The sequence below is a fragment of the Pipistrellus kuhlii genome, unplaced genomic scaffold (assembly GCF_014108245.1).
Source record: "Pipistrellus kuhlii isolate mPipKuh1 unplaced genomic scaffold, mPipKuh1.p scaffold_m20_p_3, whole genome shotgun sequence".
Classification (NCBI taxonomy): Eukaryota; Metazoa; Chordata; class Mammalia; order Chiroptera; family Vespertilionidae; genus Pipistrellus; species Pipistrellus kuhlii.
Genome location: NW_023425529.1, coordinates 31,757,831 through 31,772,379, shown reverse-complemented (window position 1 = coordinate 31,772,379; position 14,549 = coordinate 31,757,831). Strand labels below are relative to the sequence as shown.

General features: G+C 40.4%; 1 pseudogene; it reads left to right on the top strand.

Moving 5' to 3' along the window:
• Positions 1–11,709: 11,709 nt before the first annotated feature.
• LOC118728731 lies at positions 11,710–13,054 on the top strand (annotated as a pseudogene).
• The last annotated feature ends 1,495 nt before the right edge of the window (positions 13,055–14,549 follow it).

The window sequence follows — 14,549 nt, the reverse complement described above, 5'->3', positions numbered from 1 at the left end:
TTTCAGTTGGGAGCCCAAAGTGGAAATGGATCTCCAAGTAGCCAATTGCGGTAGCATTTCCTGAGCAAAACCAAGAAACATTTCTCAGGTAATAGACTCTCTGAGGCTGCAGCTTCCCCACCTCATCCAGGTATCCTGTGGGCTCATCCACGTAATCAGTAAACCATTTCGAAACGTTAGTCACCTCTCCCATGTATGCATGCTCCAGCTACAGAGATGCTGATTTAATTTAATTTAAATTAAGTTGTTAAATTACCTTATGCTAAATAGTATAGCACAGTGTAGCATATTATGGTATTCATATAGCTTATATGGATGTGTATCCATGTATGGATAATATATTGTGCTATATTATATTACATTGTATGTTACATATTAGAGTGGTGTATTATGCTATAGCATAACATAGTGTGATATGATACAGTACAGCAGGGCATAATTGAACCTAGCATATGGTAATATAGTAAAGTATATATTAGAGTGGTATATTCTAGAGTAGTCCAGTCTAGTAGAAGAACTGCATAGTAGTTAAAACCATAACTCTGGAATCACAGGCTTCCTTTTCAAATTGTGGTCCCATCATATACTAGGGGAATGATCTTGAGCCCATTACTTAATGTTTTCAACCCCCAGTTTCAACATCTGAAAAATGTGGAGGAAAAGTACTTTCCCTGTAGTGTGAGGAGTAAGTAGTGAGGATCATAAAAGCGATGCGCATGAATAATAAGCACTGACAGTTCATAAGCCCTCAATATCCACTCTCATTTCATGTACCTCACTGCCTGAGGGGTGAGCGATGGCAGTCCCAGCTTTACGAAAAGTGCCTTGCCAAAAGAATCCAATAAGGTTTGGCTAGGACATGACTCAGGATTGGCTGGGTATTTCCTATTTACTTCTTCAGCCTACCTTCCTAAGTGAACCTCCCAATCACTTACTGTATTTCACAGAGATAGGAAGTGACCCTGGAAGGAGATGGAGCTATTACTTCTAGGCGTTTACTGATGAGCACAGGAGAGGGGTTTTTAGAATTTCTGGTAAATGATAAGTAGCCGCAGTCATCTGTGTCTTGGGAAATGCAATCTAACACCATAAACAAGAGCTGCATTTTATTTTGTGGTTTTCTCTTCCAAAACATTGGAAAGGAAATGATTCAGATGTGCTAAAAGATTTTCTCCCTGGAATAGTGAAAGCAAGGAATGGGAAGAATCAGAAAGTCCAGTGAAAAATACTGTGGGAATCAAACATTTAAGACATTAAAGTGTGTACAGATACATTTGCCACAGACTTCTTTCTGACTTGAATAGTCACACTGCCCTTAACCTCAGCTGGCTCTAATATGCCTCAGAGTTGGAAGTGCTTGGCCAAGAACTTTATACACTTCTACACAAGAATCTCGGTGCCACTGGAAAGCAAAATTTTGCTAAAGGATTAAGATTTCACAGAGTATGCAAATAGATGAGACATGTATAGGTGTTATACACTGAGTGGCCAGATTATTTTGATCTCTGAACACATAATAATCTGGCCAATCAGTGTATTTGTATCTTAAAAAGGTACCAAGGGTATTCTAGACTTGGTTGGAGATCAACCATCTATTTGCCCTGACTTTCTATCGGCCAGTGCAAAAGGGAAAACTGATCAAGTGCATGATTTATAGTATTTTTGATATCAAATAAATGAGGTACTCAAGAGAAGTACACTGGGTGGCCAGATTATTATGCGTTCAGAGATCATAATAATCTGGCCACTCAGTGTATATTTAGGGTCAATTTTATTTTAAAAAATAAGATGTAATGAAAAGCACATCAAAATGCCCTGGCCAGTATTACTAATGGTTAGAGCATCAGATTGCACACCTGAGAGTCTCAGCTTTGATTCCCGGTCAAGAGCATGTACCAAGTTGCAGGTTCAATCCCTGGCCCCGTCAGGGTCTGTGCAATAAGGCAACCAATTGATGTGTCTCTTTCACATGGATATTTCTCTTTTTCTCTCCCTCCTCTCCCCTCCCGCACTCTGTAAAAAAATCAATGGAAAAACTATACTTGGGTGAGGATTAATAAAAACCACAAGAGCAACAACAGAAAAGCATATTGACATGAGATTAGGAGACTGAATCCAGTGCCCAATTTGACATTTCTTAATGTTGTGACCTTGGAAAGTTTCTAAGCCCCTGCTCCCACACCTGTATTACTGAACAAAAATCACTGCCCTTCCCTATCATCTATATAGGGAGTTGTAATTATCAAATGAGACGATGTATATGAGGCCACTGTGAAAAGTGAAAAAGACTGCATGTTGGCCTCATTGTCCTTATTAAACGAGGAGGAGAGAGGCAGGAGGAGACAGTGAGCAGGGTAAGGGCTTTGGAAACAGGCAGGCTTGTGTTTCCTAGCAACCTTGCCCCTCTTCCTAGTAGCTTTGTGGCCACAAGGAAGTCACTTAACTTTTCATGGCCTCGGTTTCCTCATCTGTAAAAATGGAGTTGTTAAGCACTACCTCATAGTTGTTTGAGGAATTAAGAGGGATAATGCAGGTTAATGCCTAGATACTTTTGTTTGCTGTTTTTAAGCCAGGTCCCATGCCCCTGAATGTGCCAGGCCTATTTCTTAATCATAAAAGCATTGACATTTGGAGAGACCAAGGGGCAGGCTCAGGTTCATTGAGCCATAGAGCAGCAGATACAGAATTCCTGCTAAAATTCTATTGGTCAGGTTATTTAACAAACTGCATTTGAAATATTTAAGAATTCAGGACCTTGAAAGACTTAAACTATGACTCTACTAATAGCTTCGGAAAACAATGCAATACATCTTACAATTTAACACTAAGAAACAATGAGAAAGCTGACAGTGTCTTAGAGACTTTCTTCTCTTAAGTTGAATGATTTTCCTGCAGCTACATTTCAACTAAGCTTCAAATGCACCCTTCTTTCTCTTTCAGAGCACGTTTTCTGTGTTAAAAGTGGGGGGAGTAGTGAGATTCAGAGAGCTTTATTAATAGATTTCCTAAGCAAACCAGATATATCTGAGAGAACCCTGAAGGTTTGTGCCTCTCCCAGTGACTGGAACTAAGCCATCTGCTTTCCACTGAGGATATTATTACTACTATTGTTCGGTCCTCTGGTATGCACCAGGAGCCTCTGGAGCAAGCTTAGAATGAGGCACTGGCTGGGTAACCTCCTCTTGACTTACCTCAGTTCCAGCAAAGCCAAACTTCGGTGTAACTGTTATTTGCTTTAATCTCTCAGTCATGGATGTCAGTGGAAACATTATTTATATAAATAGGAAAACATCACATCTGATGTTTATCATATGAAGTTAAGGAGAATGTCTGTCTTATAATGATACTCTCAACAGAGCTAGGACTCTTACTACCTTTGAAACTTTTGTTGTATCTACACTTGAAGGGAAGTGATGAGGGAGACCAATGCCGCTTAGAATCCAGCATATGGTAGGCCACGACCCACATTGCTCCTGCTGAGAGACATGTTGGGACAGCTGTAGTTGTGTGGCGTCAAAGAAGTGTTTGGGGCTTGACAAGCTTTGAAACCTTTCCCAGCTGTTTTGGAGGGATTAGAGGTGTTCCTGTACTTTCCACATGTGCCAGGTCTATTTTTCATGTGGTGTATGAGAAAGACAGTGGAAAGTCGCCTGTGCCTAGTTCTATTTGAGCTACAGTAAGTTTCTCTGATCTACATACAAGATAGGACCTGGGTTCACTCAGGAGAGCAGCTTCCACTAACACATCCTATTACTGAGCTATGAATGTGAGTTTTTAGGCATTCAGATAACAAAAGCTGAGGTAGTGCAAACAGGGCCATGAGTGGCCTCAGAGTCACCTTGCCCTAGTTGACTTAATACATTTTAAATTACTAATGAGGTACAGGGTGTTTTGCAGTTCAGGAATAAGAGCAAACTGAAACACATATGTGCACACACAGTCACATACTTATGCATACACACACTATACACGTGAAACTTTCTACATCGATTACTTTAAACATTTTATTTTATTTTACTGACTTTCCAGAGAGGAATAGAAGGTTAGAAACATTAATGAGAGAGAAACATCGATCAGTTGCTTCCTGCACACCACACCCCTCACTGGGGATGTGCCCACAACCAACGTACATTTTCCTTGACCGGAATAGAACCCAGGACCTTCCAGTCCGTAGGCCAACGCTCTATCCACTGAGCCAAACCTACTTTAAACATTTTAATTAATTAATTATTATTATTATTATTTTAAATATATTTTTTATTGATTTTTAACAGAGAGGAAGGGAGAGAGATAGAGAGCTAGAAACATCGATGAGAGAGAAACATCGGCCAGCTGCCTCTTGCACACCCTGTACCGGGGATGTGCCCGCAACCAATGTACATGCCCCTGACCGGAATCAAACCTGGGACCATTCAGTCTGCCAACCGACGCTCTACCACTGAGCCAAACCGGCTTCGGCTACTTTAAACATTTTAAAGATACAAGTGAGTACTACCTCTATGTTTCTAAAAAAAAGTGATAGTATCTTTCAGCACCACGAAGTCTCTTTTATAAATAATTTTTAAACTTTTTGTTGTATACTTTACATATGCTAAAATGTACCTCTTTAAAGGTACAGTTCAGTGTTTTGATAAATGCAAATTCCATGTAAACGCCACTCCAATGAAGATACAGAATATTTGCATAACCTCCAAAATGTCTTGTCTACAGTTTTCCCAACTCTCCTTGTTTCATAGAACCACCAGTCAGCTTTCTGTCACCATGGATTGGTTTTGTCTCATCTGGAAATTCATACAAACGGAATTCTGTATCATGTACTCTGTATCTTTTATCACTTTGCATAACGCTTTCAAAATTTCATCCAGACTGTTTTATTTGTTAGTGGTTGGTTCCACATTATTGCAATTAATAATCTCTGTCTTCCTGTGCTGGAAGTCCTCTTTCCCAACTACATTGATGTGTTTAACTTACAGGGTCAGCAAATGTAGGTTTACAGTTGTTTGTATGAAAAATAATATAATAATTAATAAATAATAATACAAGAATAAACTGTTTCGCATACAACTGTAAACCTATTTTTGCCTCATCCTGTATTTGTTTTATCCTGTGAAACACACAAATTATTTTAGAATTATCTTATAGTTCATTAACATTGTTCTGATCATATTTCCTACTATTTTTTTAACTGAATGGTGGAAATGTATAGTACGGTAAGTCATGTTTCTAAAGGGCAGCAGGGGCTGCAAAAATTGGGCCAAATGGATGCCATGGCAGCTGAGCTTGGCTTTGATAATTTTCTAGGGATGTGGCCATCCCATTCTTCGTAAGCTGGGTACTTTGAAGTGACCTTTGTTTGGTTCTAGTGGCTTTACAGATTTGCTATCATATTAACAAATGTCACTGAACATGAAAACTGCTATAATAAAAATAAAACAGGTTTTATTCAATAAATCCTTACTCTATGTGTTTGTGCATGTTATAACATATCCTATTTTATTTTTAAAATAGTTATGCAAACCACCTCTTATTGAGCACCTAATGACAATCAGCTCTTTTAAAATATATATATATTTTATTGATTTTTTTTTTTTACAGAGAGGAAGGGAGAGAGATAGAGAGTTAAAAACATCGATGAGAGAGAAACATTGACCAGCTGCTTCCTGCATACCCCTTACTAGGGATGTGCCCGCAACCAATGTACATGCCCTTGACCAGAATCGAACCTGAGAGAGACCTTTCAGTCTATCCACTGAGCCAAACCAGTTTTGGTGACTATCAGCTCTTAAGGAGCTTATAGTCTAGGAAGAAGGCAGACATTAATGAAAGTATGATCCCTGTGATGCTAAGACAGGGAGCTATGAGAACACATATCAGGAGGATCAAATCTAGTCTCAGGGGCAACTAAGACCTCGCTGAAGAAGTGACCTTTTAGCAGGGATCTGAAGGCCCGGGGAGCTAGCCACCCCAAAAAAGGGTCTAGAAGTGCTCCCATGTGAACAACATGTATGCCAGCCTGGAAGTGAAAGGCCTGGCAAGTAGGAGGAACTGGTAACATTTTTGTGAAGTTGAAATCCAGACTTGGAGGCGGAGGGGGGCCCACTGAGCCCAGCTGTGCCTGCACTGGGACCAGAGCCACTGCGGAAGCCTGCAGCTAGAAACGGGTTTTGAATATTGCTCATTCTGGCATGGCAGTGATGCTGCACAGGTACCTAAGTATGAGGATTCAGAGAAATGAATGCCAGTGGGTTCTGGTAAGAGAATTCAAAGAAGAAAAAAGTCCAGTGGTTTCTCACATTGATCATTGGAATACTATGATGTCAATTTACTTATGACATTCACTTTATAAATTACTTTATTACTAAAATTCTAATTAATATTCCCCACTCCTGGGAAAATGATTCTTAGTCTTTCTGAGGTAGAATTCTGAGAACATATTAAGTGGGTGGACAGGTTTCTACCATGATGCTGTCTTAGCTAAATAGAGTTTAATTTGCAAATGTTAATCTGATACTTTTCACAGATGATATTTATTTTAAAAAGTTAATGGTTACCACATAGAACACTTCAGTGTGCAAAAAGGTAAGAAACTAGTCTTAAAAAAAGTCTATGATAAATATCTGTGTATTATAAGGGCAATATTTACATTGAAAATTGCACCTTGTTTTTGCATTTATAGTAAGTGAATAAATCCAGTATTGCATATTCTTAAGGCAATTGTTGGGAGCCTAAGACAAGTGTTGTCATTAATCATATTGTGAAACCAGACATAGCAGAAAAAGAATTGAAATGAAATTCACTGAACCAAAATAGCACAGACTGAAAAGTGTACAGATTGCCTGGTTCAGTATGAGATTCAAGTAATGTTTGTGTATCTGTTCTGACCAAGAATAGAGGTCAGTGATGAAGAAAAGATTATAGCTTTCTTTTTGGAATGAATAGGTTAGGAATTAAGGGAATATGTTTAATATGTTGCTTTTATTTTAAAAAATAAGATAAATTGATCATTCACATTGGTATCAATATAATATTATGGAGATTAAAATATAGGTGGAGACTGAGAATTCCAGCAAATGTTTACTCCAAGAATATGTGTTTACTATGTTGACATAAGAAAACATTAGAAATAGACAAAGATGTTCATATCAATGAGCTATCCGTTAGATAAAAAAAATTCTTTATGGTTTCTTTTTGTTCCTAGAAAGCACTTCTAGTTACAAATTGGGGTTTTAGAAACCTTATAAATGTGAAGATATTGAAAAAATTGGTGTTATGGTGCTGGAGGCTAAGACCAACAAGTAGTTAACATATAAATCAGCAAAGGCTGAGAATCAGCATTGTATTACTTCACTGCTGGCTTAAGGCAATACCCTAATCTGATAATCCTTTACTGTTTACCAAATGTTACCATTGAAATTACAGTTTGCTTTGCTAAAGGGTAAAGATATATTGTACTAAATAAAAAGCTATGGGTCCAGACATCCAGGGAACCATTCCACTGGAGAAGGGCCTCCACCTTCCAAATTTATATTTTTTATCTAGTATATCTGTTTGCATGTGGCCCCTTTTCCAGATTCTGAATCCTTGCTGCAAAAGGTTGCGGTATTATGGTGTCATGGCTGCTGTTCCACAGCTCCCCGACTGGTCTTTCTTTCTTTCCTTCAGTGTGTTCCTTACCCACTGGGGGAACGGAGTTCCTCAAATGGATTTTCTCACACCTTTTCCTGGGCTTGGGATCTGCAGAGGTTCCCTTTGTTTTATTATTTCAGTCCCAATTCTTCTACCTGCCTTGGGGACCATCACTACTTTCTTTTCACCAATAATCAGTTCCTAATTTTTAACATCAATGATCTGTAAGTTTCATAGATTAAGTCAGCAAATATTTATTGAGGAAAGGCAACATCAGATGAGAGTTTTGGAAAGATCATGCTGGATTGGGGCTGGGTGTGCCAAGTGAAGCTGTGGTATGGTCTGTCGGAGCCTGTGCAAGCATTCTGGTGGGAGATGATGAGGGCTTAAATTAGGGTCTTGCCCATGGAGAAGGAGTCAAAATAAATAATTCTGCAATCAATTTAGGAGGTGGATATCTCCCACACTTATAAGAAATACATTGTTCCTAAGTTTTCTACCAGTTTGTTTACCTTTAATTCCCACTTGAATAACCACATATGTGACCCCACCACTCTAGCTGTGAATGTCCAAAACCTATTACTAATTTGTTTTCCCCCCCCCCATTTCTAAAAAATGTGGATGCAAAAGGGGCCACACACTACACCTGACATGCTCAGGAGATGCCTGACATACCTAGAGACCAAAAGTAACCACACGGAGTGCTATGAACAAAAACATCTCTAACTAAAAGTGGCTCATGGTGGGTAGCTACAGTCTAGGCCTGGAGCTTCCTTGACAAAGGCCTTTGAAATTGTCTATTGTCTTTGTGCTTCTAAAATAACATATCTTTGAAGTGTCAGAGTAGTGTTTTCCCCAGACTCCTCGAAGGCACAACTGCATGTGGCCAGAGCAGGAGACCACAGAACCCTTCATGTTCTTGTTGCTCACATACCATCTCTATGTGTTGGGAGTGTTAATTATCTTGCACCCACCAACATAAGAAAAGTGCAAGTATCTTTGTTTTGCTATTTATCCAATTCTAGAGATATTCCTGATTTGTTTTCTCTCGATTCTCTAATCTACCAACAATGAATTTCATGCAACCCTCCTTATGAAGCATAGTAATCCCTCCTTTGGAAAACTGCTGTTTGAAACTGCTGTTTGAACTACTCTGTTATTCTTAGACAGCCTCTTATTCTGTAGGTCAACTCTGTTATTTTTAGACTTACAGTTTTTTTACAAATAAATTTAAAAAAATATATATTTTATTGAATTTTTACAGAGAGGAAGGGAGAGAGATAGAGAGCTAGAAACATTGATCAGAGAGAAACATCGACCAGCTGCCTCTTGCACACCCCCCACTGGAGTGTGCCCGCAACCAAGGCACATGCCCTTGACCGGAATCAAACCAGACTGATGCTTCACCACTGAGCCAAACCGGTTTTGGCTCTTTTTTTTTTTTCTTGAATAGAAAAGATAAATTTAATTGTCTATCCTTGTAAGCTAGCCATCTGATACACTGACATTGATGCCAGGTGCCTGTATAGATATTATACTTAAGGTTACAGGTATCTTTATAGATATGATATATACTCAAGGTTATAAGCTGTCTACACAAATAACTTACACAAAAAATTAGAAGAATATAAAAAGGAAATATTTCCTCCTGTGTTTGTTCAGAATTTGACAGAGGTAAACTGCTCTGAACCTGAGCACAATAAAGATGACTTCTAACTAATTGGCTCATTAAGTCATCTTGTCCAGCTCGCTGATTTGCGATACAACACTTACATCTCTCCTTTGATTCTAATGCATAAAGTAAGCAGCAAAACCTCCACTCTGCATAACATTTTCTCAATCTGTTGAGATTTTGCTTCTGGGCAACTGTCATCAGTTTGGCTCAAATAAACTATTTTAAGACTTTTTCTTAGGCTGGACATTCTTTCATTGACAACAGAATATAATAATAATACCTGTTCTAAATAGTTGTTGTGAGGCTTAAATTGTTCAAAGCTGTGAAGATTTTTAGCTCCATGCTTGGCATAAAATAAAAACCCAATAAAAGTTAGCTACCGTTATTTCTACCACTTCTTTCCTGATTAATTTAGAGCATTTGGTTTATGTATAGAACAAAATCATTTTATCTTTGAGGTGAAAGAGATATTAGAAACTGTCCTATTATTTCCCTCATTTGCACATTTAGAAGTGTAGGCACAGGGGTGGGGGAGGTGAGAGTTCTGGAGTGGTAGTTCTGGAAACAGAGTCTTCCATCTCCAAGGCCAATGGAATTTTTTGCCCTGTGTGTTTTTTAATTTCAGGTAAAATTTAAGCAACACCAGGGTGTGGCCTCTCCTTTGTTGATTGGCCTAGTACTCACCCCAAAGCTTTGCACCAAAATGCTTACTGTAATGAGGAATGAAATTTGATGCTTTTATGTTATAAATTATATTAAACAAATTTATGGGTTAAACCATTTTCAGTTCCTACTTGCCACATAATGGGAGTGATTAAAGCAACCTAATGAGTAATATTTTATTTAATAACCATCTCACCAGGCGTATTTTCTGAATTGTTAGCTCTAATATTCCCCTAACGATCTAATGTCAGAACTGCGCTCTGCGAGGAAGCGAGGAACTTCTGGAGCCGTGACAATAAGGGGTAGGAGTCTACTCAGATGAGCACTTGCAAAATTTGCTCTTCCAGTTTACTGGACCCTGAGAGAGGATCTGGGCCAGCAATGGGGCCATGTGATCTCTTGCAAATGTTCCTTCATATAGTCAATGGTATAACAAAAGCTAGAGATAGAGAGACACACAAAGAGATAGAGATAGACAGGCAGATAGAGATTTATTCCTTTGGATTCCTGTATTAAGAAAACCTTTTACATAATTTGTTATTTGCTCTGTGTGATCATAGAAAACTGAGCCTTCCTTTTAAGTCGCCTAATTGTGATCTGTAGACTGTTTATGGTCCCCCGGCATAACATGGAGATTCAATTTGCCCAGCTACTTAGTATTCACTGAGGTGATGATTTTAAGACTTTCCACAGGGAGATAAAAGTATTCACAGGTACCATCTTAAGAAACTTTAGTCCTCAGTTTATTGTATAAATATTTTTTCATATTACCTGTGTCTTCTTTTTCTTACTCCCCTGATTCTGTATTATCTTTCTTATTCTCGGTGTCTACATTTTTATTTCCATCTTCTCTTATTTATTTTCCTCACTTCAGATTTTAACAATAAATTTTGTTGTTAAAGTTTACAAATTATCCCCCAAACAACAATAACTATGATAACAAAAACAGTTATATTGTCCTTATAATATCTAACTCAAAGAATACCAATTTTTATAGAATTCTAGACTTGAAAGTAATGTAAGAGAGTCTGACAGATATCTGGATATTCTTATTGTCAAGAGCCTACTCAGCTGGTTTGCCCCTTGAAGTAGGTTGAATTATGACCCCAAAGATATCCCTGGAAACTGTTAATGCTACCTATCTTGAAAAAGAGGTTTTGCAGGTGTAATTAAGTTAAAGATCTAGGATGGATAAATAATTCTAGATTTTCTGGGTGAGCACTAACTGCAATTACAGGGGTTCTCATAAGAGAGAGGCAGTGGAATATATGTAGGATAAACAACAGCTTTCATTTGTGTGGTTATTCTTAATGCTACAATTGGTACTCATTGTCTTAACTCCCCCATTATCCATTCTAAATCCTCACCCTCACCTTTCATTCTACAGGTCTTGGTGGTTTAACTTGTGGAGTATTGTGAGTTATAATAATCTACACTAATAAAAGAGAAAGATACTAATTGACCATACCTCCGCTACGCCCCACCAGCCAATCAAGAGTGATATGCAAATTAACCCAACAAAGATGGCAGGTAAATTTGCATATGCAGGCGGGGCAGGCAGTGCCTGACACTGCCTGGGGGGGGGTCTAGGCCTAGATCAGGGACCCGGGCAGGCAGGGGTGAACAGGGTCTCTGGGATCACTGTCTGTCCCGGGCTGTCTATGGACACAGGTGAAGCAGGCAGGGATTGAACATTTTAATGAAAATGGGATGACTGTGCCCTGCCTCACTGCACGCTGTCCATGATGAGGAGAGGGCAGTGGGCAGTTAGGAGGCACCAGAGCTCGGAAGGGAGTGGGAGCAACCTGCAGGCACGCTACCAGGAAGAGGTGCTGAACCATGAGGATACCGAGGGCTGGCTGATGGAGGCACGCAAAGGTGCAGAGGAGGCAGCTCTTGCTGGCGCTGAGCTTGAAAAGCACATGGACAGCCTGATGGATAAAATCGCCTTTCTGAAGAAGGTGCATGAAGAGGAGATTACCAAGCTCCAGGCACAAATCTAGTATGCTCAGGTCTCTGTGGAGATGGACATGTTCTCTAAGTCCGACCTCTGCTGCTCAAGGGCGTCTGCTCCCAGTACAAGAAGCTGGCTGCCAAGAACATGCAGAATGCCGAAGAATGGTACAAGAGCTGCTTCACCTTGCTGACCAAAAGCGCCTCCAGGGACGAGGTGTCTGAGAGCCTACATCTGCTCAAGGCCAAAACCTGGAGATCTAAGCAAGTCAGGACATGAACGAAGCATAGGAAAGCAACTGCAAGAGGTGGAGGAAAAGCAGAACTCTGGTGTCAGTACTCTGCAGGACACAATCAACAAGTTAGAAAATGAGTTGAGAACTACAGAGAGTGAAATGGCATGATATTTAAAAGAATACTAGGACCTCCTCAATGTGAAGATGGATTGGGACATTGACATTGCAGCTTACAGGAAACTCTTGGAAGGTGAGGAGGCCCGGCTCAGTTTCACCAGTGTGGGAAGCATAGCCAGCGGTTACTCCCAGAGTTCCCAGGTTGATCTGCCTATGGTGATTTACAGACCAGCTCCTACTTGATGTCCACTCACTCCTTCCCATCTTAATACACCAGCATGTCCAGGAGGAGCAGATCGAGGTGGAGGAGACCATTGAGGCTGCAAAAGCCGAGGAAGCTAAGGATGAACCCTCATCTGAAGGAGAAACTGAAGAGGAGAAGAAGGAAGTGGCTGAGGAATAAAAAGGAGAGGAAGAGGAAGAAGATGCTAAGGAAGAATTTGAGGATGCAAAAGAGGAAGAAGGAGGTGAAGGTGAAGGAGAAGATGCCCAAGAAGCTGAGGACAAGAAGAAAGATGAAGGTGCTGGGGAGAAGCAAGCAACCAAGAAGAAAGATTAATTATTTCAGGAATAATCCTCCTGAAACCAGGTCAACCCCATCACCAGCCAGGCAGTTGAGTTCCTGATACTATATGAATTAAGAAGTCAATATATATAACATTCTGAGGTGACTCAGGTTAGACATTAAATGTTGTGCTATGGCTTTTCTCCTTATGCAAAGTATCTGTTTGCTTGCAGAGTGGCTTCCTGGCTTGCTGCCAGCCTTATGAGTTCAGGATCTGTGACAATGTGAATAATTCAGATTTTTACAATAAAAACAGATGGATACATAAATTCACTAATGTTAATGTTAAACTTCATGGAAAAAGTAGTCCTTTGAATCTTTGGTGGTTAGAAATTAAAGACCTCAAATAAGGTGCAATAAACAGTAAATAAAGTTATACTGAATGACAATACACACACACACACACACACACACACACACACACACACACATTAGGGGCCAGGAAACATTCAAAGAACTGGGGAACCATTCCCAAATCAGAAAGGGAAGTCATAGGGTGTATATTATTGCTATGAATATAATATATCCTACTATTTATAACATACAAGGTAATTTATTAGATTCCTTCCTATCACATGAAGTACATAACGGTATTCTCATAGAGTAATACTGGTAGATATGTTATAGTTATGGCAGTATGCCATATCCTATCTATATTAATAAAAGGGTAATGTGCTAATTAGACCATGAGAACTTCCATACGTCTTTCTGGACAAAGCCACTGTGGTGAGGCTGAGGCAGAGGTGGTTAGGAGTGATCAGACCAGGAGAGGAGGGCAGTTGGGGGTGAGCAGGCCAGCATGCAGAGTGGTTAGAGGCAATCAAGTAGGCAGGCAGGTGAGGAGTTAGGAGCCAGCAGTCTCAGATTGCAAGGGGGTTGTCTGACTGCCAGTTTAGGCCAGAACCCACAGGGGTCCCAAATTGAAGAGGATACAGGCCAGGCTGTGGGACATCCCCCCCGCCCCCCACAGATTTCATGCACCAGGCCACTAGTAATAATAACAATATCCTATTTAGTAAAGAGGAAATATCCTAATTGATCCTCACACCATTGCAAAGATGGCAGCACCCACAGCTAATAAGAAGAGAATATGCTAATTGACTGCCCCATCCTCAAAGATTGCAGCACCTACAGCCAATAAGGAGAAAATATGCTAATTGACTGCTCTGCCCTCAAAGATGGTGGTGCCCACAGCCACAAGATGGTGGCACCCAGTCCTCTCAGCTCCCCAGCTGCCCAGAGCCGGTCTGAGGCACAGGCAAGCTTTGGCTGGCAGCTGCCCAGCTGCCCAGGGCTGGCCTGAGGCACAGGTAATCAGGGCTGGCTGAAGCTTGCACTCCTGGCAGGGCAGCAGAAGAGGTGTGATGGGGCATTGCCTTCCCCTGATCACTGGGTCACCTCCTGTCCCTTAGGGCTCCCAGACTGTGAGAGGGGGCAAGCCAAGCTGAAGGACCCACTCTCCAGTGCATGAATATATACATATAGTCTTTTTCCAGAACAGAATTTCTAAAACCTGTAGAAATACCTAATTGATCCTATATAATAAAGAGGTAATATGCAACTTGACCATCACACTCCTGCACAAAATGGCTGTCACAAGATGGCTGGCGGGGGAGGGCAGTTAGGGGTGTCTGGGCTGGCAGGGGAGGGCAGTTGGGGGTTACCAGGCCTGCAGGGGAGGACAGTTATGGGCACCTGGGCCTGCAGGGGAGGG